The sequence below is a fragment of the Mustelus asterias genome, chromosome 19 (genome assembly GCF_964213995.1).
Source record: "Mustelus asterias chromosome 19, sMusAst1.hap1.1, whole genome shotgun sequence".
Lineage (NCBI taxonomy): Eukaryota > Metazoa > Chordata > Chondrichthyes > Carcharhiniformes > Triakidae > Mustelus > Mustelus asterias.
In genome coordinates this window covers 1,111,778-1,136,456 of record NC_135819.1, presented here as the reverse complement: position 1 = coordinate 1,136,456, position 24,679 = coordinate 1,111,778, and positions in this window count along the sequence as shown.

Genomic DNA, 24,679 nt, shown 5'->3' with positions numbered 1-24,679 from the left:
GCCCAACAAGTAGTTACGGAGGCAAATTGCATCTTTTAAAGTATTTTTATTCCTCACAAGTAAGGTTTACATTAAACACTGCAATGAACTTGCTGTGAAATTCCCCCAGTCGCCACAGTCTGGCGCCTGTTTGGGTCAATGCACCCTAACCAGCACGTCTTTCAGACTGTGGGAGGAAACCGGAGCACCCGGAGGAAACCCATGCAGACACGGGGAGAACGTGCGGACTCCACAGAGACAGTGACCCAAGCCAGGAATCGAATCTGGGTCCCTGGCGCTGTGAGGCAGCAGCGCTAACCACTGTGACACCGTGCCACCATGCCGCCCCCGGATCAGCCATAATCTTACGGAATATTGGAGCAGGTTCCGAGTGGCCTAGTCTTCCGAATCCGTCTATTCGTAACATCACAGAAGGCAGATCATTTGGTCATTATTGCATTGCTGCTTGTGGGAGCTTGCTGTGCACAATTTGGCTGCCACACTTCCAACATTACAATAGTGACTACACTTCATAAATGCTCCGTTGACTGCCTAGTGCATTGGGATGCCCCGGGGACATGATTTTGATTTGATTTACTATTGTCACATGTATTAGTATACAGTGAAAAGTATTGTTTCTTGCACGCTATACAGACAAAACATACCGTTCATAGAGAAGGAAAGGAGAGTGTGCAGAATGTAGTGTTACAGTCATAGCTAGAGTGTAGAGAAAGATCAACTTAATGCGAGGTAGGTCCATTCAAAAGTCTGACGGCAGCAGGGAAGAAGCTGTTCTTGAGTCGGTTGGTACGTGACCTCAGATTATTGTATCTTTTTCCCAACGGAAGAAGGTGGAAGAGAGAATGTCCGGGGTGCGTGGGGTCCTTAATTATGCTGGCTGCTTTGCCGAGGCAGCAGGAAGTGTAAACAGGGTCAATGGGTGGGAGGCTGGTTTGCGTGATGGATTGGGCTACATTCACGACCTTTTGTAGTTCCTTGTGGTCTTGGGCAGAGCAGGAGCCATACCAAGCTGTGGTACAACCAGATAGGATGAAGGCTGCTACAAATCCAAGTTCTTCCAGCCTTCCTTTCCTCTCCATTTGTTTGCTCTTGCTACGTTGCGCTCACACGCTCGGGAGATCTGTCTTTCCACAGCAAGACTGTGCAATCAGCAGTGCAGATAGAAACTGCCTCTCACCTCCTACCCTTTGTGTTTGCTGATTGACTCCCATGCATTTATATTGAGTCACTGAAAAATCCCCCAGTCTGTAGGAGGCAGCCTCTGTGGCTGGGAGAAGGCACATAATCTCCTCGTTAACGAGCGACTCAACTCGAAACTTCGACCTTGATATTCACGATTCATCTTTGAGAGACTTTAAACATCTGCCAGCCTTTCATGTGCCTCAGCGTATGTCAAATATCAAAATCTTCAAGGTGTTTTGGATGTGTTGTCCCACGCTTCATTGCATGGCTGACTTCACAAGATCCTCGAGAGAATTTTTAATGCACAGACCATCTGGTCTATCATGCCTGTGACAGCTCTTTGAAAGCACGCCTTGCACTTTGTCGAGCTCCAAAATCAGGCTGCAGCCAATTAAATGCTTTGACATTATAATGGCCCCATGAAAACGTGTCAGTTTCTCTCCGGCAAACTCCCATGGCCCGCATTGCGATTGTGATCGGAAAACCCATTTTCGTGAATTTCGTTTGTGGAATAAATATTCGTCGGAAAGTCCAGCCGGGATGGAGGACATGCCCCTGTCTACATCAAAGGGGATAAAGTGGAAATGGTTGAAAGCTTCAAGTTTCTAGGTGTCCAGATCGCCAGCAAACTGTCCTGGTCCGTCCACGCCGACGCTACAGTTAAGAAAGCCCACCAATGCCTCTACTTTCTCAGGGGACTAAGGAAATTTGTCATGTCCAGTCCAAATCTCACCAACTTTTACAGATGCACCATAGAAAGCATCCTTTCTGATTGTATCACAGCTTGGTATGGCCCCTGCTCTGTTGAAGACTGCAAGAAACGACAAAGGATCTTGAACTTAGCCCAATCCAACATGTAAACCAGCCTCCCATCCATTGACTCCGTCCACACTCCCCGCTGCCTCGGGAAAGCAGCCGGCATAATTAAGAACTCCACGCACCCCGGACATTCTCTCTTCCACCTTCTTCTGTCGGGAAAATGATACAAAAGACTGAGGTCACGTACCAACTGACTCAAGAACAGCTTCTTCCCTGCTGCTGTCAGACTTTTGAATGGACTTCCTTGCATTAAGTTGATCTTTCTCTACACCCTAGCTATGACTGTAACACAACATTCTGCACTCTCTCCTTTCCGTCTCTATGAACAGTATGCTCTGTCTGTATAGCGCGCAAGAAACAATACTTTTCACTGCATGTGAATATGTGACAATAATAAATCAAATCAAATCAAAGTCAAGAGTCAGGGAGAGTTCTCATTTTCAAAATCAAACCATGAGAGGTTTTTTTTTAAAGGTTTATTGAAGATGTTCATATATTTTATGTAGCAAACAAACACAGATCTACACAGTGCTCGCGTGTAGATTCCAAAGCAACTGGGCACAAGGTTCCCCGTGGGCCAGGGGACACAGGGCCCTGGTACCACCCCCACCCCCCCCCCCTCCCCCCCCCTCCCCCCCCCCCCTCTCCTCATAGCTCTGTATCCTCCGCAGCATGGCAAGTCCTGCTATACCTTAGTCGGTGGTGCCGTGGGTGGTACAATGGTTAACACTGCTGTCTCACAGCGCCAGGGACCTGGGTTCGATTCCCGGCTTGGGTCACTGTCTGCGCGGAGTTTGCACGTTCTCCCCGTGTCTGCGTGGGTTTCCTCCGGGTGCTCCGGTTTCCTCCCACAGTCTGAAAGACGTGCTGGTTAGGGTGGATTGACCATGCTAAATTGTCCCTCAGTGTATCCGAACAGGCGCCGGAGTGTGGCGACTAGGGGATTTTCACAGTAACTTCATTGCAGTGTTAATGTAAGCCGACTTGTGACACTAATAAATAAACTATAAACTTCTTTAAAAGATGCAGTGATCTCTGTGTCTCTGTTGTCTTACTGACAACAAGTTCCTCGTACATAATATCTTTAGAATCCTAAACTTGAAAAGTCCAGGGTCGATTATAAAAGATTTAATCGAGCACTTGGAAAACAGTGGCAGGATTGGACAGAGTCAACATGGATCCACGAAAGGGGAGTCACGTTTGACAAATCTACTGGAATTCTTCAAGGATGTAACTGGGAAAGTGATCATAGAATCATAGAAACACCACCCTGCAGAAGCAGGCCATTCGGCCCATCGAGTCTGCACCGACAACCATCCCACCCCAGGCCCTATCCCCATAACCCGACACATTTACCCTGCTAATCCTTCTAACCTACACATCCCGGGACACTAAGGGGCAACTTAGCATGGCCAATCAACCGAACCTGCACATCTTTGGATTGTGGGAGGAAACCGGAGCACCTGGAGGAAACCCATGTAGACACGGGGAGAACGTGCAGACTCCACACAGACAGTGACCCAAGGCTGGAATCGAACCCGGGTCCCTGGAGCTGTGAGGCAGCCCTGTTAGCCACTGTGCCACCGTGCCGCCCTGATGAGGGGGAGCCAATGGATGTAGTTTATTTGGACTTTCAGAAGGCTTTTGACAAGGATCCACTTAAGAGATTAGCGTGTAAGATTAAAGTGCATGGGATTGGGGCAGTGTATTGAGATGGATAGAAAACTAGTTGGCTGACAGGAAACAAAGAGTAGGAATAAACAGATCATTTTCCGAATGGCAGGAAGTGAGAAGTGGGGGACCGCAGGGATCGGTGCTGGGACCCCGGCTATTCAGAATATACATCAATGATTTAGATGAAGGAATTAAATATAATATTTTCAGACTTGCAGATGACACAAAGTTGGGTGGGCTGTGAGGAGGATGCAGAGATATTTCAGTGTGATTTGAACAACTTGAAGGAGTGGGCAAATGCACTGTGTTGAGAGGGTTGCCTCGGAGCTGAGAGGGTTGGCTTATGAGGAGAGACTGAGTAGACTGGGACTATATTCATTGGAATTCAGAAGAATGAGGGGAGATCTTATAGAAACATATAAGATTATGAAGGGAATAGATAAGATAGAAGCAGGGAAGTTGTTTCCACTGGCAGGTGAAACTAGAACTAGGGGGCATGGCCTCAAAATAAGGGGAAGCAGATTTAGGACTGAGTTGAGGAGGAACTTCTTCACACAAAGGGATGTGAATCTGTGGAATTCCCTGCCCAGTGAAGCAGTTCAGGCTACCTCATTGAATGTTTTTAAGGCAAGGATAGATACATTTTTGAGCAGTAAAGGAATTAAGGGTTATGGTGAGCGGGCGGGTAAGTGGAGCTAAGTCCAAGAAAAGATCAGCCATGATCTTATTGAATGGTGGAGCAGGCTCGAGGGGCCAGATGGCCTACTCCTGCTCCTAGTTCTTATGTTCTTATGGCAGACACAGTATAATGTGGATAAATGTGAGGTTATCCACTTTGGTAGTAATAATAGGAAGACAGATTATTATCTGAATGGCTATAGATTGAGAGAGGGGAATATTCAATCTGGGAGAGACCTGGGTATCCTTGTATACCAGTCGCTGAAGGTAAGCATGCAGAAGCAGCAGGCAATGAAGAAGGCAAATGGTATGTTGGCCTTCATAGCGAGAAGATTCAAGTGCAGGAACAGGGATGTTTTGATGCAGCTATACAGGGTCTTGGTGAAGCCACACCTGGAGTATTGTGGGCAGTTTTGGTCTCCTTATCTGAGGAAGGATGTTCTTGCTTCAGAGGGAGTGCAGCGAAGGTTTACCAGGCTGATTTCTAGGATGGCAGGACTGATGTATGAGGAGCGATTAAGTTGGTTAGGATTATATTCACTGAAGTTTAGAAGAATGAGGGAGGATCTCATAGATTCTAACAGGGTTAGACAGGGTAGATGCAGGAAGAATGTTCCCAATGGTGGGGATGTCCAGAGCCAGGGGTCACAGTCTAAGAATACGGGGTGAGTATTTTACTGAGGTGAAGAGTAATTTCTTCACCCAGAGAGTGGTGAGCCTGCGGAATTCGCAACCACAGAAAGCAGTTGAGGCCAAAGCATTGTCTGTTTTCAAGAAGGAGTTAGATATCGCTCTTTGAGCGAAGGGGATCGAAGAACATGAGGGGGAGGCGGGATCAGGCGATCATCAGCCATGATCATAATGAATGGAAGAGCAGGCTCGAAGGGCCGAAGGGCCGAATGGCCTCCTCTTGCTCCTATCTTCTATGTGTCTATTCACTTGGTTACTTCAACTGCAACCAACCTCCAGTGGAAGCAAATTCCACTGCAGACAGACTCCACTGCAGACAGACTCCACTGCAGACAGACTCCACTGCAGACAGACTCCACTGCAGACAGACTCCACTGCAGACAGACTCCACTGCAGACAGACTCCACTGCAGACAGACTCCACTGCAGACAGACTCCACTGCAGACATATAGAACATAGAACATTACAGCGCAGTACAGGCCCTTCGGCCCTCGATGTTGCGCCGACCTGTGAAACCAATCTAAAGCCCCTCTAATCTACACTATTCCAATATCATCCATATGTTTATCCAATAACCATTTGAATGCTCTTAATGTTGGCGAGTCCACTACTGCTGCAGGCAGGGCATTCCACGCCCTTACTACTCTCTGAGTAAAGAACCTACCTCTGACATCTGTCCTATATCTGTCACCCCTCAATTTAAAGCTATGTCCCCTCATGCTAGCCATCACCATCCGAGGAAAAAGGCTCTCACTATCCACCCTATCTAATCCTCTGATCATCTCATATGCCTCTATTAAGTCACCTCTTAGCCTTCTTTTCTCTAACGAAAACAGCCTCAAGTCCCTCAGCCTTTCCTCATAAGACCGTCCCACCATACCAGGCAACATCCTGGTAAATCTTCTCTGCATCTTTTCCAATGCTTCCACATCCTTCCTATAATGCGGCGGCCAGAACTGTACGCAATACTCCAAGTGCAGCCGCACCAGAGTTTTGTACAGCTGCAACATGACCTCATGGCTCCGAAACTCAATCCCTCTACCAATAAAAGCTAACACACCGTACGCCTTCTTAACAGCCCTATCAACCTAGATGCCAACTTTCAGGGATCTATGCACATGGACACCGAGATCTCTCTGCTCATCCACACTACCAAGTATCTTACCATTAGCCCAGTACTCTGTATTCCTGTTATTCCTTCCAAAGTGAATCACCTCACACTTTTCCGCATTAAACTCCATCTGCCACCTCTCCGCCCAGCTCTGCAGCTTATCTATGTCCCTCTGAAACCTACAACATCCTTCCGCACTGTCCACAACTCCACCAACTTTAGTGTCATCCGCAAATTTACTAACCCATCCTTCTACACCCTCATCCAGGTCATTTATAAAAATGACAAACAGCAGTGGCCCCAAAACAGATCCTTGCCGTACACCACTAGTAACTGAACTCCAGGATGAACATTTCCCATCAACCACCACCCTCTGTCTTCTTACAGCTAGCCAATTTCTGATCCAAACCGCTAAATCACCCACAATCCCATGCCTCTGTATCTTCTGCAATAGCTTACCGTGGGGAACCCTATCAAACGCTTTACTGAAATCCATATACACCACATCAACTGCTTTACCCTCATCCACCTCTTTGGTCACCTTCTCAAAGAACTCAATAAGGTTTGTGAGGCACGACCTACCCTTCACAAAACCGTGCTGACTATCCCTAATCAAATTATTCCTTTCTCGATGATTATAAATCCTATCTCTTATAATCCTTTCCAAACCTTTGCCCACAACAGAAGTAAGGCTCACCGGTCTATAATTCCCAGGGTTGTCTCTACTCCCCTTCTTGAACAAGGGGACAACATTTGCTATCCTCCAGTCTTCTGGCACTATTCCTGTAGACAATGACGACATAAAGATCAAAGCCAAAGGCTCTGCAATCTCCTCCCTAGCCTCCCAGAGAATCCTAGGATAAATCCCATCCGGCCCAGGGGACTTATCTATTTTCACACTTTCCAGAATTGCTGACACCTCCTCCTTATTAACCTCAATCCCGTCTAGTCTAATAGCCTGTATCTCAGTACTCCCCTCGACAACATTGTCTTTTTCCTGAATGAATACTGACGAAAAATATTCATTTAGTGCCTCTCCTATCTCTTCTGACTCCACGCACAACTTCCCACTACTGTCCTTGACTGGCCCTAATCTTACCCTAGTCATTCTTTTATTCCTGACATACCTATAGAAAGCTTTAGGGTTTTCCTTGATCCAACCTGCCAAAGACTTCTCATGTCCCCTCCTGGCTCTTCTTAGCTCTCTCTTTCGGTCCTTCCTGGCTAACTTGTAACTCTCAAGCTCACTAACTGAGCCTTCACGTCTCATCTTTACATAAGTCTCCTTTTTCCTCTTCACAAGAGATTCAACTTCTTTAGTAAACCATGGTTCCCTCGCTCGACCACTTCCTCCCTGCCTGACAGGTACATACTTATCAAGGACACCTTCCCTGATCTTACTGAAACATCTAAATCCTTGAACAAGCTCCACATTTCAATTGTGCCCATCCCTGCAGTTTCCTTCCACATCCTATGCATCCTAAATCTCGCCTGATCGCATCATAATTTCCTTTCCCCCAGCTATAACTCTTTCCCTGCGGTATATACCTATCCCTTTCCATCGCTAAAGTAAACATAACTGAATTGTGGTCACTATCACCAAAGTGCTCCCCTACCTCCGAATCTAACACCTGGCCTGGTTCATTACCCAGTACCAAATCCAATGTGGCCTCGTTGGCCTATCTACATACTGTGTCAGGAAGCCCTCCTGCACACATTGGACAAAAACTGACCCATCTAAAGTACTTGAACTATAGTTTTTCCAGTCGATATTTGTAAAGTTAAAGTCCCCCATAACAACTACCCTGTTACTTTCGCTCCTATCCAGAATCATCTTTGCAATCCTTTCCTCTACATCTCTGGAACTTTTCGGAGGCCGATAGAAAACTCCCAACAGGGTGACCTCTCCTTTCCTGTTTCTAACCTCAGCCCAAACTACCTCAGTAGACGAGTCCTCATCAAACGTCCTTTCTGCCACCGTAATACTGTCCTTGACTAACAATGCCACACCTCCGCCTCTTTTACCACCTTCCCTGCTCTTACTGAAACATCTAAACCCCGGAACCTGCAACAACCATTCCTGTCCCTGCTCTATCCATGTCTCCAAAATGGCCACAACATCGAAGTCCCAGGTACCAACCCATGCTGCAAGTTCACCCATCTTATTCCGGATGCTCCTGGCGTTGAAGTATACACACTTCAAACCGCCTTCCTGCCTGCCAGTACACTCCTGCGACGCTGAAACCTCATCCATGACCTCACTACTCTCAACCTCCTGTACACTGGAGCTACAATTCAGGTTCCCATCCCCCTGCTGAATTAGTTTAAACCCTCCCGAAGAGCATTAGCAAATTTCCCCCCCAGGATATTGGTACCCCTCTGGTTCAGGTGTAGACCATCCCGTTTGTAGAGGTCCCACCTACCCCAGAATGAGCCCCAATTATCCAGGTATCTGAATCCCTCCCTCCTGCACCATCCCTGTAGCCACGTGTTCAACTGTTCTCTCTCCCTATTCCTCTCCTCACTATCACGTGGCACGGGTAACAAACCAGAGATAACAACTCTGTTTGTTCTAGCTCTAAGCTTCCACCCTAACTCCCTGAATTTCTGCCTTACATCCCCACTCCTTTTCCCACCTATGTCTTGAGTGCCGATGTGAACCACAACTTGGGGCTGGTCCCCCTCCCCCTTAAGGATCCCGAAAACACGATCCGAGACATCACGGACCCTGGCACCTGGGAGGCAACACACCAACCGCGGGTCCCTCTCATTCCCACAGAATCTCCTATCTATCCCCCTAACTATGGAGTCCCCAATGACTAATCCTCTACTCCTCTCCCCCCTTCCCTCCTGAGCAACAGGGGCAGACTCTGTGCCAGAGATCTGTACCCCATGGCTTACCCCTGGTAAGTCCCCCCCCCTCAACAGTATCCAAAACGGTATACTTGTTATAGAGGAACGGCCACAGAGGATCGCTGCACTGACTGCTTCTTACCCCTTCTAACAGTCACCCAAGTATCTTCATTTCCAGGAGTAGCTACCTCCCTGTAGATTTTATCTATAGCTGCCTCTACCTCCCGAATGATCCTGAGTTCATCCAGTTCCAGCTCCAGATCCCTAACACGGTCTTCAAGGAGCTGGAATTGGGTGCACTTCCTACAGGTGTACTCAGCCGGGACAGACTCCACTCCAGCCAGACTCCACTGCAGACAGACTCCACTGCAGCCAGACTCCACTGCAGACAGACTCCACTGCAGACAGACTCCACTGCAGCCAGACTCCAAAGTGACCACTTCCAGATTTCACGGAAGCATGTTGATATGTGTGAGATGGATGCATCTCTGATGAACAGGTTAATCATGAGCATGATTTTTCGTTAAGTTGGGCAGCATGGTCGGTGCAGGCTTGGAGGGCCGAAGGGCCTGTTCCTGTGCTGTAATTTTCTTTGTTCTTAGTTTGTTTTTTGTTCATAGTATAAAGGTGGGTTGTCCTGTGGCGCAGTGGGGTTAGCATCACTGCCTCTGAGCCAGAAGCTCTGGGTTCGGGTCCCACCCCAGGACTTGACGGCCGAGCAAAGTGCATTCATAACGCGGCCAAACAGGTTGAGTGTCAACCTGCAAAATCCTTCCAAACGCACCAATGGCTGGCGGTGAGAACAAGAGAGACTCCTGGTTAGCCACGCTTGATGGAAATAATGTTGGATCCTCACCCATAGCTCTGGACTATAACTTCCACGTTGCCATACCCACCTTATAAAGTTTATTGATTAGTCACAAGTGAGGCTTACATTAACACTGCAATGAAGTTACTGTGAAAATCCCCCACTCCGCCGCCTGTTCGGGTACACTGAGGGAGAATTTAGCAAGGGACAGTCCCCTGGTACCAATACACAGCGAGTTTCCTTCCTATAGCACCACTTTCTCGATGAGATATATCTTTGCTGGGAGTTATGAAATGTCCCCTTAAATCATTGAATCATAGAATCTCTACAGTGCCGAAGGAGGCCATTCGGCCCATTGAGTCTGCACCAACTCTACGGAAGAACATCTTATTCAGGCCCAGCTCCCCCCACACTATCCCCATAACCCCACACATTTACCACGGCAGATCCGCCTAACCAGCACGTCTTTCCGAGTGTGGGAGGAAACCGGAGCACCCGGAGGAAACCCACGCAGACACGTGGAGAATGTGCAAACTCCACACAGACAGTGGCCCAAGCCGGGAATCGAACCTGGCTCCCTGGTGCTGTGAGGCAGCAGTGCTAAACCACTGTGCCACTGTCTGGATCCCTTATGAAGCTAGTTAGCTAGGTGGCAGGTATCCACCAAATTCTGGATGTGCTTCCTTGCCCTCCCCGTGGTCCGACGTTGTGGTCTGGAACTGCTTTCAGGACAGAGAACAGAAGAAGGTACAAAATGAGGGTTTTTTTCGGATGATTTGAATATAACGTCTCCACGTACGTCTCCCTGGGCTAGGGGAAACTTGCCACTGAAGTAGGGGTGAGAACGTGAGGTAATTTATTGAGGGTTTTTCCATCTCTGTTAACCTCGTTATGAGTAAGGCACCAGCTTATAGCAACTGTCTCACTTTCCTGGAGCTAGTGTGTATCCAGAGAAGTCCTCGTGAACTGCTTCAGAATCTTGGAGCCTGTGGAATGGACAACATTGAGTGTTATAATTGGTGGGGGAGCAGGGTGAATGAGGTTTGTGGGAGGGAAGGGGTAGTGGGTGGGGGAGGGGACGGTGGGTGGGGGGGTGGCAGGGTGACAAGTCGCTTATGATCTAAATTCTCTCCTGGAGACTCGATGGGATGATTTTTCTTCTGTGGTATTATAGCTACATAACTGCAAACAAGGAGAATAAATGCTTCACTCAATAGCAGCAGAGTGCTGTGGTGTGGCCATTCGGTGTACAGGAGGGAGGTATTTCTTTATTCATTCAATGTGGGCATCGCTGCCTGGGCTAGGATTTGTTAGCCATCCCTAATTGCCCAATGGCTTGCTTGGCCATTTCAAAGTTTATCTTAAGCATTAACCGCATTGCTGTGGGTCTGGAGTCTCATGTAAGCCAGACTGGGCCATCCAGAACAGGTAAGGATGGCAGATTTCCTTCCCTAAAGGACATTAGTGAACCAGATGGGTTTTTGTGACAATCGACAGTGGTTTCATGGTCATCCTCAGACTTTTTAAATTGAATTCGAATTTCACCATCTGCCGTGGTGGGATTTGAACCCAGGTCCCCAGAGCATGACCCTGGGTCTCTGAATTACAAGCCCAGTGATAATACCACGACGCTGCCACCGCTTCCCACAGCATAGATCTGAATAGCAGAGTGTGATATGCAGGCTCTAAAGGCCAAGAGGCCATAGGGCCTGACATCCTTGGACCTTACCATTCTGGTGTGGGGTTTTTGCCTTTTTTTTAACCCCTCCTTCCCATTAGGGGGGGTGATGGAGCAGTGGTATTGTCGCTGGACTAATCATCCAGAGTAATGCTCGGGGGACCTGGGTTCGAATCCCACCACGACAGATGATGAAACGTGAGTTTAATAAAAACCTGGAATTGAAAAATGGCGATGGGTGGGATTTTCCTGTTTTTGGGAGAGGAAGGCTGCAAAATCCTATCCGTGGTCAACGGACGTTTGCATAGTCTGTGCCCTCCCTCCCGCTACGATTCCTGTAGCGGGCGGGACTGGAAAACTCATCCCCATTGTTGTTGTTGTAAAAACCCACCTGGCTCACTAATGTCCTTTAAGGAAGGAAATCTGACATCCTTCCCCTGTCTGGCCTACATGTGACTCCAGACACAGTTGACTCTCAAATGCCCTCAGGGATGGGTAATAAATGCTGGCCCGGCCAACGACGCCCATGTCCCGTAGACAAATAAAGAGGAAATCTCTTCACCCCAAGAATGTCCACCTCTTAAATTCTAGTCCATGGAATCTTACCGGTTTAGTTTGGGGAAAAGGCGCCCTGTGTAACTGAACTCAGGCCAGTTACATTCAAGCGTTCATATTCAGTACAACTTGGTCTTCAGTTCCGCACAGTTTCCATTTGCAATTCCAAGCTGATCATCAGTGTTGGGACCGCAATTGTTTACGGTTTACATCGATGATTTGGGGACCAAGTGTAATGTGTCAAAGTTTGCAGATGACACTTAGATGAGTGGCAGAGCAAAGTGTGCAGAGGACGCTGAAAGTCTGCAAAGGGATATAGATAGTCTAAGTGAGTGGGCGAGGGTCTGGCAGATGGAGTACAATGTTGGTAAGTGTGAAGTCATCCATTTTGGTAGGAATAACAGCAAAATGGATTATTATTTAAACGTTAAAAACTTGCCGCATTCTGCTGTGCAGAGGGACCTGGGTGTCCTTGCGCAAGAATCGCAAAAGGTTGGCTTGCAGATGCAGCAGGTAATTAAGAAGGCAAATGGAATTGTGTCCTTCATTGCTAGAGGGATGGAGTTTAAAAACAGCGAGGTTATGTTGCAGCTGTGTAAGGTGCTGGTGAGGCCACACCTGGAGTACTGTGTACAGTTTTGGTCTCCTTACTTGAGAAAGGATATACTGGCACTGGAGGGGGTACGGAGGAGATTCACTAGGTTAATTCTGGAGTTGAGAGGGTTGGCTTTTGAGGAGAGACTGAGTAGACTGGGGCTATACTCATTGGAATTCAGAAGAATGAGGGGGGATCTTATAGAAACATATAAGATTCTGAAGGGAATAGATAAGATAGAAGCAGAGAAGTATTTGGACAGCTTCAAGATTGAGATGAATAATTATTGTTGAGTCAGGGATATAGAGCAAATTTGCAGTTGAGATGTCGGTCGCCCATGATCTGAGTGACGGCATTGATTCTGGGCCGAGATATTCCGATCTCTGATTTTGTACGTCCCGCCCCGGCTGCCAGGGGGAAGGGAGAATTTGGCGCTCAGCAAAGCTCCATTCACTGCAGCGGATCTGGAGAATCCCAGATGCGGGCGAGACTGTAGAATCCCAGCCACCGGTGAGACCGGAGAATCCCAGCCATGGGGCAAGGTCGGAGGATCCCAGCCGTGGGCGAGAGTGGAGAATTGCGACCCTGATGTTTCTCAGTCTTGATTCACCCTGTAGGTTTATCATCAGTGCAAAAGCGCAAGTGTTTTGCTTGGATATGCAGCGAGGATGGAGTCAAAGTGTTGACGGCTTGTTCCTGGCGGAGCCAGCGTTAAAGATGTTAACATGAAGTCCACGTTTCTTGGAAGTCTATTGAGAAGGAACTAAGCGCAGCTGATGAGGGAACTGCAATGTGTGGTTTTATATTTGACCGCAGTCTGCTTTTAACCCAGCTAAACATAGACTTCATATCACAACTTCCTCTCCTTGTGTCTGAGCGTGCATGCTTCCATCTGATGAATTGGATAAGATTGCTTTACAGAAAGAGTGAGGAACTAAGGACCTGTGATCACGCGTCTGTCCCTCATGGACTTGCTGGTGGGATGATGGGCAGTGGGGAGGGTTTGGTGGGAAAGAGGGTACCACAGACTAGGGGCCAGCTTGGCCACAAACCGCAGCGAAAAAGCCTCCAGCCAAGGCCGCTGGACCTTCGCGACAACAATCTCCTCATCGTTTGCAGGTGACACTGAATCCTGCCCAGTTCTGTGGAAATGGTCATCTCGTCTCGCTTGTCTGATGGGTGTCACCTTGTTAAAGTTTAAAAGTTTATTTATTAGTGTCACAAATTGGGTTAGATTAACACCGCAATGAAGTTACTGTGAAAATCCCCTAGTCGCCACACTCCGACGTTTGTTCAGGTACGCTGAGGGAGAATTTAGCACGGCCAATGAACCTAACCAGCATGTGCTTCAGACCATGGGAGGAAACCAGAGCACCCGGAGGAAACCCACACTGACACGGGGAGAACGTGCAGACTCCGCACAGACAGTGACCCGAGCCGGGAATCGAACCCGGGTCCCTGGCGCTGTGAGGCAGCAGTGCTAACCACTGCGCCGTCCCCACCATCCCCACAATGTGGGTATCAGACCACTTCCCCACATCCCACTTGAGGCTGATAGTGTGTCCTGAGGCCCACAAGGAAAGCCAGCCCAGCCTAAGGTGTCCAGATCACCAACAACCTGTCCTGGTCCCCCCATATGCCGACACTATAGTTAAGAAAGCCCACCAACGCCTCTACTTTCTCAGAAGGCTAAGGAAATTTGGCATGTCAGCTACGACTCTCACTAACTTTTACAGATGCACCACAGAAAGCATTCGGTATGGCTCCTGCTCTGCCCAAGACCGCAAGAAACTACAAAGAGTTCTGAATGTAGCCCAATCCATCACACAAACCAGCCTCCCATCCATTGACTCTGTCTACACTTCCCACTGCCTCGGCAAAGCAGCCAGCATAATTAAGGACCCCACGACTCTTCCACCTTCTTCCGTCGAGTAAAAGATACAAAAGTCTGAGGTCACGTACCAACCGACTCAAGAACAGCTTCTTCCCTGCTGGTGTCAGACTTTTGAATGGACTTACCTCGCATTAAGTTGACGTTTCTCTACACCCTAGCTATGACTGTAACACTACATTCTGCACTCTCTCCTTTCCTTCTCTATGAATGGTATGCTTTGTCTGTATGCTAATACATGTGACAATAATAAATCAAATCAAATTTAAAAGGTTCCATCCGGTAACTGACCACATATGTGAGTAAATGAATAGACGGCACTTAAATGTTTCTGATTAGTTCCTGCCTTATCGTTCATTGACGTCAGTCTTGCATCTCGTCATGAATTATTTACGTTGATGGGCACTGGATTCTCCGACTTACTAATTAACAGGGGAGCCAAACCTATTGGACTCACAACTCAACAACGTTTCGACTGCTGGGCCCAGGAAAGAGGCGTTAAAAAGCTGGAAGAGTTTGCAAAATGATTGAGGCAAGATGGGGGAGAGACTAAATAATGAGGGCATTTATCAGGATCAAAGACACTCTGACCATGCACGGCGGGCAGCACGGTGGCAAAGTGGGTTAGCACTGCTGCCCCTCACAGCGCCAGGGACCCGAGCTTCAATTCCCGGCTCGGGTCACTGTCTGTGCGGAGTTTGCACGTTCTCCCCGTGTCTGCGTGGGTTTCCTCCGGGCGCTCCGGTTTCCTCCCACAGTCTGAAAGATGTGCTGGTTAGGTGGATTGGCCATGCTAAATTGCCCGTTGGGGGCAAATTTTCCCTTTCTGCGCCCCGCGGGAATTGTAGTGGGCGAGGGGGCGGACTAGGAAAAGGTCTGTTGACGTTCAGGGGTGGGGGGGGATTTTCCAGTTTCGGGGCGAATGTGGCCAGAGACACCCACCCTTAGTGTCAGGGGGATTAGCGGGGTAAATATATGGGGTTATGGGGATAGGGCCTGGGTGGGATTGCGGTCGGTGCAGACTCGATGGGCCGAATGGCCTCATTCTGCACTGTCGGGGTTCCACGATGATCCTGTAACATTTCAACCATGAAGTAACTGGGGCGACACAGTGGTGAGCGCTGCTGCCTCACAGCGCCAGGGACCCGGGTTCAATTCCGGCCTCGGGTCACTGTCTGTGTGGAGTCTGCACATTCTCCCCGTGTCTGCGTGGGTTTCCTCCGGGTGCTCCGGTTTCCTCCCACAGTCTGAAAGACGTGCTGGTTAGGGTGCATTGGCCGTGTTAAATTCTCCCTCAGTGTACCCGAACAGGTGCTGGAGTGTGGCGACTAGGGGATTTTCATAGTGACTTCATTGCAGTGTTAATGTAAGCCTACTTGTGACACTAATAAATAAACATTAACTTTACTTTAAGTACTGTCAAATTTGGACTATTTTCAGTGATGATTTGTGCCATTCAAATCTAAAGATTTCTCTACAGACTCGGAGGAGTTCCTAAGCACAATCCTTCATCTCTGTCATCTTATCTTAGTAAGAAGTTTAACAACACCAGGTTAAAGTCCAACAGGTTTATTTGGTAGCAAAAGCCACACAAGCTTTTGTAGCTCCAAGCCCCTTCTTCAGGTGAGTGGGAATTCTGTTCACAAACAGAGCTTATAAAGACACAAACTCAATTTACATGAATAATGGTTGGAATGCGAATACTTACAACTAATCAAGTCTTTAAGAAACAAAACAATGTGAGTGGAGAGAGCATCAAGACAGGCTAAAAAGATGTGTATTGTCTCCAGACAAGACAGCCAGTGAAACTCTGCAGGTCCACGCAACTGTGGGGGTTACAAATAGTGTGACATGAACCCAATATCCCGATTGAGGCCGTCCTCATGTGTGCGGAACTTGGCTATCAGTTTCTGCTCAGCGACTCTGCGCTGTCGTGTGTCGCGAAGGCCGCCTTGGAGAACGCTTACCCAAATATCAGAGGCCGAATGCCCGTGACCGCTGAAGTGCTCCCCATCAGGAAGAGAACAGTCTTGCCTGGTGATTGTCGAGCGGTGTTCATTCATCCGTTGTCGCAGCGTCTGCATAGTTTCCCCAATGTACCATGCCTCGGGACATCCTTTCCTGCAGCGTATCAGGTAGACAATGTTGGCCGAATTGCAAGAGTAGGTACCGTGTACCTGGTGGATGGTGTTCTCACGTGAGATGATGGCATCTGTGTCGATGATCCATTGACACCATCTTATCTTAGCCCATTCGAGATAATGTGATGGATGCCCAACCCCAGGTGAGTTCACAGATATCCCCGCCAACTCGCCCAAAGTTCCTCCAGATTGCAGAAGTCATATTTCTTGGGATCTTGACGGGTTTCACACAAGCGTCAATATTTCTTCTAATTTTACCACTTGAAATTGATTACAGTTCTATGTGCCACCTGGGTGGCATGGTGGCACGGTGGTTAGCACTGCTGCCTCACAGCGCCAGGGACCAGGGTTCGATTCCCGGCTCGGGTCACCGTCTGTGTGGAGTTTGCACGTTCTCCCCGTGTCTGCGTGGGTTTCCTCCGGGTGCTCCAGTTTCCTCCCACAGTCCAAAAGATGTGCGGGTTAGGTTGATTGGCCAGGTTAGAAATTGCCCCTTAGAGTCCTGAGATGCGTAGGTTAGAGGGATTAGCAGGTGAAATATGTAGGGGTAGGGCATGGGTGGGATTGTGGTCGGTGCAGACTCCATGGGCCGAATGGCCTCCTTCTGCACTGTAGGGTTTCTATGATTCTATGAATAGGGTGGGATTGTGGTCGGTACAGACCTCAATGGGCCAAAATGGCCTCCTTCTGCACTGTAGGGATTCTATGATTCTATGATGTACCTCTAAACCCTTTATTTTTCGACAACGCAGCTTTCTTTGTTCTGGTGATGCGTGTGACACCAGCAAAGTCCGCCCTCGCTCCCATGCCGATGGCTTTGAGAAAACACGGAGGGCCCCTCAGGGAAGTAGTATCAACTGAATGTCAATGCTGGAAGTTAAATGAAGGCAGGTTACAAGATGCCATGTTTCATAAGAACATAAGAACTAGGAGCAGGAGTAGGCCATCTGGCCCCTCGAGCCTGCTCCACCATTCAATAAGATCATGGCTGATCTTTTCGTGGACTCAGCTCCACTTACCCGCCCGCTCACCATAACCCTTAATTCCTTCACTGTTCAAAAATCTATCTATCCTTGCCTTAAAAACATTCAATGAGGTAGCCTCAACTGCTTCACTGGGCAGGGAATTCAACAGATGCACAACACTTTGTATAAAGAAGTTCCTCCTCAACTCAGTCCTAAATCTGCGCCCCCTTATTTTGAGGCCAAGCCCCCTTGTTCTAGTTTCACCCGCCAGTGGAAACAACCTCCCAGCTTCTATCTTATCTATTCCCTTCATAATCTTATGTGTTTCTATAAGATCTCCCCTCATTCTTCTGAATTCCAATGAGTATAGCCCCAGTCTACTCAGTCTCTCCTCATAAGCCAACCCTCTCAACTCTGGAATCAACCGAGGGCGGCACGGTAGCACAGTGGTTAGCACTGGTGCTTCACAGCTCCAGGGACCTGGGTTCGATTCCCGGCTTAGGTCACTGTCTGTGTGGAGTTTGCACATTCTCCTCGTGTCTGCGTGGGTTTCCTCCGGGTGCTCCGGTTTCCTCCCACAGTCCAAAGATGTGCGGGTTAGGTTGATTGGCCAGGTTAAAAATTGCCCCTTAGAATCCTGAGATGTGTAGGTTAGAGGGATTAGCGGGTAAATATGTGGGGGTAGGGCCTGGGTGGGATTGAGGTTGGTGCAGACTCGATGGGCCGAATGGCCTCCTTCTGCACTGTAGGGTTTCTATGAGTGAATCTCCTCTGCACCCCCTCCAGTGCCAGTATATCCTCTCGACCAAAATGTGGTGAATACTTGGGGATGGTCACAATGCAGCCAGGTGCTGTAAGGCAATGGGTATGGAACTTTTTCTTTAGTCATTCGTGGGACATGGGCGTTGTTGGCTGGCCAGCATTCATTGTCCATCCCTAGTTGCCCTTCCTGAGTGGCTTGCAAGGCCAATTCAGAGGGCAGTTGAGAGTCAACCACTTTGCTGTGGCTTTGGAGTCACGTGTAGGCCAGACCGGATAAGGACGGAAGACTTCCTTCCCTAAAGGACATTAGTGAACCAGACGGGTTTTTCCGACAATGGTTTCATGGTCGTCAGTAGATCCTTAATTCCAGATATTTTTTATTGAATTCAAATTCCACCATCTGCCGTGGTGGGATTCGAATCCGGGTCCCCAGAACATGAGCTGAGTTTCTGGGTTGATAGTCTGGTGATAATACCAGGAGGCCATCGCCTCCCCGATAAGGAAGGATGAGGCCCAGTTGGCCAATGAACATGGCTGGAATTCTCCGGTCGTTCACGCCGGGACGCCGCTGAAAGCGAGGGCGGAGAATTTGGCGCACAGCCTAATCTCCGTTCTCTGCAGCGGGAACGGAGAATCCCGCTGGCGTGAACGGCCAGAGAATTCTGCCCCAGACCTCTCTTGTCCTTGACCGAACGCTCTTCATCGAAGACTTGAGCAGAGGGAGACTGCCACCCAGGGGGAAGGGAATCATTGCAGCTGAGTCGCAGCCATTGACTTAGAACAAAGAACAAAGAACAATACAGCACAGGAACAGGCCCTTCGGCCCTCCAAGCCCGCGCCGCTCCCCGGTCCAGGATTGAATCCTGAATCCAGGATCCCCGCCCAATTTTCCAGCCTATCTACATACTAATATCCTATCCACCGAGCTGTCCCTCACAGCTACGATGCTTTGTTCATCACAACCTATTAGCTCACCCCCACCCCCTATTCCAGACCATGTGATCTCCAGGGAGAGGCGAAAACCCAGAGTAAAAACCCCAGGGCCAATATGGGGAAAAAAAAATCTGGGAAATTCCTCTCCGACCCCCTGAGGCGATCGAAACGAGTCCAGGAGATCACACTGGCCCTGATCGGAAAATGCTTCCCAACCCTATTCATTTCCACTTCCACGAACACCATATGAATTCCCTGCCCCCGAGACAGGTTCCCAACTATCCGCAGTCTCGCTCTGTACTGGCACCAGCAAGTTGATCATAGAATGAAGCCTTGAAACGAGAAACAAAGAACAATTAGCCCGCGCTGCTCCCTGGTCCAAACTAAACCACTCTTTTGTATCCCTCCATTCCCACTCCGTTCATATAGCTGTCTAGATAAGTCTTAAACGTTCCCAGTGTGTCCGCCTCCACCACCTTGCCCGGCAACACATTCCAGGCCCCCACGACCCTCTGTGTAAAATATGTCCTTCTGATATCTGTGTTAAACCTCCCCCCCTTCACCTTGAACCTATGACCCCTCGTGAACGTCACCACCGACCTGGGGAAAAGCTTCCCACCGTTCACCCTATCTATGCCTTTCATAATTTTATACACCTCTATTAAGTCTCCCCTCATCCTCCGTCTTTCCAAGGAGAACAACCCCAGTTTCCCCAATCTCTCCTCATAACCAAGCCCCTCCATACCAGGCAACATCCTGGTAAACCTCCTCTGTACTCTCTCCAAAGCCTCCACGTCCTTCTGGTAGTGTGGCGACCAGAACTGGACGCAGTATTCCAAATGCGGCCGAACCAAGGTTCTATACATCTGCAACATCAGACCCCAACTTTTATACTCTATGCCCCGTCCTATAAAGGCAAGCATGCCATATGCCTTCTTCACCACCTTCCCCACCTGTGACGTCACCTTCAAAGATCTGTGGACTTGCACACCCAGGTCCCTCTGCGTCTCTACACCCTTTATGGTTCTTCCATTTATCGTGTAGCTCCTCCCTACATTATTCCCACCAAAATGCATCACTTCGCATTTATCTGGATTGAACTCCATCTGCCATTTCCTTGCCCAAATTTCCAGCCTATCTATATCCTTCTGTAGCCTCTGACAATGTTCCTCACTATCTGCAAGTCCTGCCAGTTTTGTGTCGTCCGCAAACTTACTGATCACCCCAGTTACCCCTTCTTCCAGATCATTTATATAATAAACTTCATTTACTTGAAGTAACTCCTGAGGAGAGCGGCTTTCACGATATGTCACGCTCGCCCGCCTAGCATCTTCCTCACACATCCACCCGGGAAAAACCCATCTGGGTCATTAATGTCCTTTAGGGAAGGAAATCTGCTGTCCTTACTCAGTCTGGCCTACATGTGACTCCAGACTACACTAGTAGACAGGTTACACCGGACTAGTAGTCCAGAGACCCAGGATAATGCTCTGGGGACACAGGTTCAAATCCCACCATAGCAGGTAGTGGAATTTGAATTCGATAAAGATGTGGAACAGAACAACAATGACCATGAAGCCATTGTCATAAAAACCCATTCATGAGTATCCTTTCGGGAAGGAAATCTGCCGTCTCCCATCCTGTCTTGTCCACATGTTTTGTTAAGTTTATTTATTAGTGTCACAAGTAGGCTAACATTAACACTGCAATGAAGTTACTGTGAAAATCCCCTAGTCGCCACACTCCGGCGCCTGTTCGGGTACACTGAGGGAGAATTTAGCACGGCCAATGCACCCTGACCAGCACGTCATTCGGGACTGTGGGAGGAAACCGGAGCACCCGGAGGAAACCCCCGCAGACACGGGGAAGAACGTGCAGACTCCACACAGACAGTGACCCGAGCCGGGAATCGAACCCGGGCCCCTGGGGCTGTGAGGCAGCAGCGCGAACCACTGTGCTACCGTGCCGCTCCATGTGACTCCAGACCTACAGCAATGTGACTGACTCTTAAATGGCCTCTGAAATGGAGGAGAGTTAGGGATGGGCAATGAATGCTGGGCCCAGCCAGTGAGGCCCACATCCCATTAAAAACTCAGTCCATTGGCCAACTACGCCGAGGTCGTGACCTTTTGTCGCCCTGCACTTTGACCCCTGGCAGAGATCAATGTAGCTTTTCAGCTCTGATCAAATGTCCAAAATAATGACCGCTTCATTTCTGGATGTCACCTTCTCAGGTTGCCCTGGTAACTTTGAGCACCTCTTGATTTGTTGTCTGGTTGGTATACGGAATTTGCCCCACTTGTGGGTTTCCAGGATGTTTCTGTGGACGTCTGGGCTACACTTTTCTTTCTTAGAAACAGCGTGCCTGTGGTTAGCTCACGGTTTTTCACTGAGGCACGATTCTTCTTCTGGGGTCTGGCGATCGTAAATAATGTAAGAAGTTTAACAACACCAGGTTAAAGTCCAACAGGTTTATTTGGTAGCAAAAGCCACACAAGCTTTCGAAGCTACAAGCCCCTTCTTCAGGTGAGTGGGAATTCTGTTCACAAACAGCTTATAAAGACACAGACTCAATTTACATGAATAATGGTTGGAATGCGAATACTTACAACTAATCAAGTCTTTAAGAAACAAAACAATGGGAGTGGAGAGAGCATCAAGACAGGCTAAAAAGATGTGTATTGTCTCCAGACAAGACAGCCAGTGAAACTCTGCAGGTCCACGCAACTGTGGGCGTTACAAATAGTGTGCCATGAACCCAATATCCCGGTTGAGGCCGTCCTCGTGTGTGCGGAACTTGGCTATCAGTTTCTGCTCAGCGACTCTGCGCTGTCGTGTGTCGCGAAGGCCGCCTTGGAGAACGCTTACCCGAATATCAGAGGTCGAATGCCCGTGACCGCTGAAGTGCTCCCCAACAGGAAGAGAACAGTCTTGCCTGGTGATTGTCGAGCGGTGTTCATTCATCCGTTGTCGCAGCGTCTGCATGGTTTCCCCAATGTACCATGCCTCGGGACATCCTTTCCTGCAGCGTATCAGGTAGACAACGTTGGCCAAGTTGCAAGAGTATGTACCGTGTACCTGGTGGATGGTGTTCTCATGTGAGATGATGGCATCCGTGTTGATGATCCGGCACGTCTTGCAGAGGTTGCTGTGGCAGGGTTGTGTGGTGCCATGGTCACTGTTCTCCTGAAGGCTGGGTAGTTTGCTGCGGACAATGGTCTGTTTGAGGTTGTGCGGTTGTTTGAAGGCAAGAAGTGGGGGTGTGGGGATGGCCTTGGCGAGATGTTCGTCTTCATCAATGACATGTTGAAGGCTCCGGAGGAGGTGCCGTAGCTTCTCCGCTCCGGGGAAGTTTTGGACAACGAAGGGTACTCTGTCCACCGTGTCCCGTGTTTGTCTTCTGAGGAGGTCGGTACGGTTTTTCGCTGTGGCGCGTTGGAACTGTTGATCAATGAGTCTAGCGCCATATCCTGTTCTTATGAGGGCATCTTTCAGCGTCTGGAGGTGTCTGTTGCGGTCCTCCTCATCCGAGCAGATCCTGTGTTTATGGAGGGCTTGTCCGTAGGGAATGGCTTCTTTAACGTGTTTAGGGTGGAAGCTGGAGAAGTGGAGCATCGTGAGGTTATCCGTGGGCTTGCGGTACAGTGAGGTGCTGAGGTGACCGTCCTTAATGGAGATGCGCGTGTCCAAGAATGCAACCGATTCCGGAGAGTAGTCTATGGTGAGCCTGATGGTGGGATGGAACTTGTTGATGTCATCATAGAGTTGTTTCAGTGATTGTTCACCATGAGTCCAAAGGAAGAAAATGTCATCGATTCCAAAGGAAGAAAATGTCATCGATAAATAAATCGTAAATAATCGTAAATAATGCCAGGTAATCTTCACCAGAGGAGTGGTCTGTCCGTTAGACCCTGAGGGAGAACAGTTCAGGGGAACCTGATTCGCCCCGAGATTGTGGCAGAGATGAGTGGCTTGTTTGGCTATTTTAGAGGGCGGTTAAGTGTCTGGCTCTCAGCTCCCCAGGGACTGAGTTTCTTTGAACGGGGGGAGCACCCTTGGTAGTCAACGAGCCACATCGAGCGGGGGTGTTTGTCGTTCTTTCCACATGGCAACCTGCCGTCCCCAAGCTCATTCCTTGGTTAGTACAAGTGGTGCCAGGAGGTGGCCTTGAAATGAGTCACTTAAAGACCTCAATCAGTGATGGATGAGAGGGCAGCCCATGGGCCTTGTAAACTGACAGATTATTTACCATTGTAAATGATGTAAATGTTTCTTCATTTCTTTTCAATTAATGACTAGATTGGTCGCGGTGTAACCCTGTGTGTGGAGTCTGTGTCGTGAGGGAACATGGAGGTATCGGAGGAATCCAGGCTGAAAATATGTCAAGAACCGTACTGAATTGCATTGTGGGTACAAAACACAAAGCATGATGGTTAGTTCAGTCAAACGGAAGCCTTGCTAGGATCAGCAAGGTCTGCAAAAAGTCAGAACCTGTAGGATTGCCAGGGAATATAAACAGAGTGAGCTTTGTATAGGGGAAATAAATATATCCCATTCTACCAGGAGGTTGGGAATGGTGTTGGAGGTAACACAGCGGCGCCAAGATGGCTACCATACCCCCCTAAAAGGGGCCTAGCCAACAAACATCTGGAGACAGTATGGAGATGAATAATGATGGAATTATAAAGCAATTGAATGAGTTTAAGTTTATTTATGAGCGTCACAAGTAAACTTACATTAACACTGCAATGAAGTTATTGTGAAAATCCCCTAGTCGCCACTCTCCGGCGCCTGTTCGGGTACACTGAGGGAGAATTTAGCATGGCCAATGCACCCTAACCAGCACGTCTTTCAGACTGTGGGAGGAAACCGGAGCACCCGGAGGAAACCCACACAGACACGAGGAGAATGTGCAGACTCCGCACAGATGGTGACCTAAGGCCGGGAATCGAACCCGGGTCCCCGGCGCTGTGAGGCAGCAGTGCTAACCACTGTGCCGCCCATGCAGACACGGGGAGAATGTGCAGACTCCGCACAGACGGTTACCCAAGGCCGGGAATCGAACCCTGGCCCCCGGCGCTGTGAGGCAGCAGTGCTAACCACTGTGCTGCCCAAATATAGCGCATAAGAAATTATACTTTTCACTGTATATTAATACATGTGACAATAATAAATCAAATAAATAACATTTTAAAAAATGGACCAAATACAGCCTTTACCTCAAATAGGGCAGGGTCAGAGCAAAAAGAGAAATGAGGAGAGAGTGCGCACTGGTTAGAGCGATTAGGTCCATCGCTCAGAAGACACACACAAAGGATCGAGATTGACCTCCGAGATGGATTCA